Raw genomic sequence first — 4,929 nt, 5'->3', positions numbered from 1 at the left:
TTGACCCAGGACCAGACAGTGCTTCATTCTGTTGTGCCCAGGGTTGATATGTTTCTGTACTGACTCAATGGCACCTAACAACAACAACATCTTTGATATATTTATGGTATCAATCTCCTGTCCCACACATTCAGATTGTGGTTGAACTTGCCTGCTTTCTTTGGAATATTTATTTCTACCTGAAAGTAAACTATGTCTACATGAGCAGTTCTTGCTTTACCCATGTGTTATCCTCCGGTAAGTAATTAATCTTGTTTGTCTTTCCATCATTAATATTAACAATGATGGCAGTACAAAATGCAAAAGGTAAAATATATTTAAAAAGTGAATTAACAATAAATATTGTATCTTATAAATTCTGATATTTTCATTGTTAGGTTATTTCTAATCTGCTCCCATTCATTACAACCCTGTAGAAGATTACTGAGAAATAGTTGGTAGGTTTGAACACCCTCCTGTTTGGTTGGAAACCCAGTGCTTATCCTACATTGCCACACCAGGACACATTTTGTACGCTAGTAAATTATTCCAAACAAATATTCAAATTAGAGAAAATATAAAATTCCCTAAGAAACTTAGTGAAAATTTTTCTTCAGTGGTAAAAATTTAGAGGCAATTAAAAAAAAAATACTTAAAAAAATTATTTTATACTAAATGAATTCATTTGGTTTACTTAGTTAAATAAATAAATCAAACATAGCACTGCCCAGTATACTGTAATGACTTACATGTCAAATCCTAATCACATACGTAAATATAAAAACACACATAGGTAAATGATGGAATCGATGACAATAATTGGCATATCAATGTGGAATTGTGATAGTCTAATCATTTTTATGTCTGATACTACAATGTTGCTACATAGAAAACTGTAGCTATCACATACTTACAGGCATGAATAAAAGTTTAAAAATTATAAAAAATAAATTTAGGAAAGAAATAATCTAGACACATTTTAAGGCTACAAGACTGAAGCCTGGAAAATCAAGGCAAAATTCTTAAAACTATTAAGGCAAATAACAGAGTAGAAATTAATATACCAACAGGTGAAGTGATAAGATGATAATAAAGGTATTTCCAGAAAGCATCATGAAGACATATGTTATGCTTTCTTGCATTTTCAGTAATTAGAAAAGTTTTTATTACCTATACATAATTTATATTAGCTTGAGAACTAAGGTGCGCCTGACTCAGGCCATTGTGTTTTCAATAGCCTCATATGGATGCGAATGCTGGACAGTGAATAAGGAAGATCATAGAAGAATTGATGCCTTTGAGTTGTGGTGTTGAAGGAGAATACTGAGAGTGCGATGGACTGCCAAAAGAACCAATAGATCTGTTTTGGAAGAAGTGCAGCCAGAGTGCTCCTTGGAGGCCAGGATGGATAAGCTTTGTCTTTCCTACTTTGGACATATTGTCCGGAGGAAACAATCGTTGGAGAAGGATGTCATGTTGGGTAGGGTGGAGGGTCAGAGAAAAAGAGGAAGACCTCTAACGAGATGGATTGGCCAGGTGGCATCATTGATGGACTCAAGTGTGGCAGCGGTAGTGAGGTTGGCCCAGGATTGGACATTGTTTTGTTCTGCTGTGCATGGGGTTGCTATGAGTCGGTTCCGACTCGATGGCACCTGAGAACAACAACAACAACAATACATAATTTATAGTTTTCACAATTTGTTGTGAACATTAACTATCAGAGATGAAAGATGAGCAAGCTTGTAGGAAGAACTGATGTTTCTTCCGGAAAGCCTAGGAGAGAAATAAATCACTTAGAGACTGACCAAAAACAAAATAGAAGGTTTTAGTAATAAAGATGAGGAGTGAGGCTGAGTTTTGAAGCTTAGGTATGTTTGTAGTCATGTGAGTTGGTATATCACATATGATACATTTACATGCTATTATAAAGGACCAGATCTTGGAAAAGGACATCATGCTTGGTAAAACAGAGGGTCAATGAAGATGATGAAGACCCTCCAATGAGATGGAAGATGACTACAATACTGGGTTAAAACATAACAACAATTATGAGGATGGCACAGAACCTGGTTTTTGTTCTGTTGTGAATAGGGTCACTTTGAATGGGAGCTGACAGGATGGTAATTAGCAACTAAAATAACATTTATAGTAAGTACCACCAGTTGCTGTTGAAATGATTCAACTCAACATAGTCAAATATGTGTTAAAGTAGAACTGTACATCATTAAGTTTTCAATGGCTGATTTTCAAAAATAGAGGACCAGGCCTTAGGAATGTATGGCCACTCAAATTGTCAATTTTTAGGCTAATATCCAAGTACTTGCATTGGTTTTACTCTGTATCACCAAGGACTCGTTTCCACTACTTTTCTATCATACTAATGTAGCTTATATATTGTTCTGATGCTGAAATCTATGACATCAACTCTAAATAACAGCAGGGTCACCCATGGTGCACAGGTATCAACAGAGCTTCCAGAATAAATACACACCAGGAAAAAGGAGAGACAGAGCACTTCTTAATTGTTAATTTCTTCAAACTTTAGGAATAGCAGTGGAACATTGTCTGATATAGTGAGTGAATACGAGCCCTAAGCTGCTCAAATTACCACTGGGGAAGAACTGCTTCCTCAAATTCAAATTGACCTTAATGACACGGATGCAGTAAAGCTTTTAGGACCATCATTAGCAGATGGAGCACAACTCAGAACGAGAACAAACAGCTACAAGTATATATTAATTATTGGAATGTGAAATGTATGAAACATGAATCTAAGAAAATTGAAAGTAGCAAACAACAAAATAGAAAACATAAAAATCAATATGCTAGGCATGAGTGAATTAAGAGTACAGGTATAGGCCATTATGAATTAGATAATAACGTGCTTTGCTATGCTAGAACAACAAACAAAGGAAGAATAAGATCACATTCATCATCAAAAAGAGTTCTTTAAGTTCTATCTTGAAATATAAGGCTGTCTATGATAGGATAATATCCATAGGTCAACAAGAAGGACCAGTAAATACCATAATTAATCAAATTTATGTATCAGCCACTAAAGCTAGTTAGTGATAAAGAAATTGAAAAATTATACCAACCTCTTCAGTCACAACTTGATCAAATATGCAATCAAGATTCATTGATAATTACTGATGGTTACAAAGCAAAAGCTTGAAACAAAGAGAAAAGTAAAGTAATTGGAAAATATGACCTTGGTTACAGAAAAGATGCTGGAGATCAGAATGATAGAATGTTGCAAGACCAATGACTTATTCATATAAATACCTACTCTCAAGAACATAAACAGCAACTACACGTGGACCCCATGGCATTCATTGCTTAGCTAAAAGAGCTTTATATCACTTACTGGAGCAGGGCAGAAGTCAAGGGACCACATGCCAGAGAGGCTGAAAACAAGAATTGGGTGTGACTTCATTATCTAAGACAGGAAATGTTTCTGATTGGTCCTGCTTGGTGTTGATACTGAATTGTACCATGTTCACATCCCTAATAAACCCCATAATCTTGAGTATAGTTATGAGTTCTCTGTGGCCATAGAAATTAATTATCAAACCCATATGTGAAAAAGAGAGTGCTGTGAGAGGGATGGTTAGTGTCAGAATAGCGTAAAGAAAGTTGAGGGGGAGAGGGAAGCATGTCTTACCTCTGCTTTGTAGCAATCAGCCTTGGACTGATATTGAGTTTGATTATCTTCTCCCCTTGTGAAGTTAAGAGACACTAGACATGATCTGCACATGTTTTTTGCAAAAAGGTAAATAGAGAAAATAAGGATGTTATTATTATTTTTTTAAACAGAATCATCTTAACAATGATTTAGAGAGTATAAGATAATGGTAACGGAGGGAAAGAAGACCAGAAGACTTAAATGGGTAGTGTTCTAAGTGTAGTGTGTTGTTGCTAAGTGCCACCGTTGGTACATATTCATAGCAATCCTGTATAGGGTTTCCGAAGATCAGCTGCTGAGTTTGAACCACTGACCTTGCAGTTCAAATCAACATTGAGGTCAACTGCTTATTCTGTGGCAATAATAAGGAGGATAATAGAATTCTGTAAAGTTTGCATTTATTTTTTGCAGTGATTTTCATCTTTCCTGTTTTCTCCTAAAATTAAAAAAGGTGGAATTTTACATTAATCTACAAAAAATAAGTTAATGATTATAATTTAGATGCTAGTGTAAGGCAATAACTATTCATACAAATTATTACTCTGAGCACCTGCTCTGATTTTTCATGTATTATGCTAACAGTGTATTTTGTCTTAATTAAAAATATTAATTAGTGGTGACTTAAACAGCAAAGGAAGAACTGGTAACATATGCACAAGAGCTTTACAATATTTGAATAACTTTTTTTCAGACTGCTGAGCTAAGCATGAAAGCATCTCAAGAACAAATGAATAGTTTCAAATTTTCAAATTAACCTGAAATTATTCATGATGTGAGACAAACTTACAATATGATTGTTTTCTGCTCTTTCTTATTTCTGTTTCTCATCTAATTACTGAGCATTTTGAAACTTGAACACTGCTGTTTTCCTTGAAATGCTCTACATTTGTTGTTGTTATTGTTGTTAGCTGCCATCGAATCAAAACCGACAAATAGCTACCTTATGCACAGCAAACAAAACACTGCCTGATCCTGGGCCAACCTCAATACTGTTCACACGCTTGAGTCCATAGATGTTGCCACTTGGACAATCCATCGCATTGGGGGTCTTCCTCATTTTCCCTGACCCGTCACCTTACCAAACATGATATCCTTCTACAGTGAATGGTTCCTCCTGACAATATGTCTGAAGTATTAGAGACGAAGTTTGGCCGTCTTGGCCTCTAAGGATCACTCAGGCTGCACTTTTTCCAAAACAGATCTGTTGGTTCTTTTGCCAGACCATGGCATTTTCAATATTCTCCTCCAACACAATAACTCAAATG

This window comes from Chrysochloris asiatica, unplaced genomic scaffold (assembly GCF_000296735.1).
Source record: "Chrysochloris asiatica unplaced genomic scaffold, ChrAsi1.0 scaffold00463, whole genome shotgun sequence".
NCBI classification, from domain to species: domain Eukaryota; kingdom Metazoa; phylum Chordata; class Mammalia; order Afrosoricida; family Chrysochloridae; genus Chrysochloris; species Chrysochloris asiatica.
Note: the sequence above shows the minus strand (reverse complement) of the source record.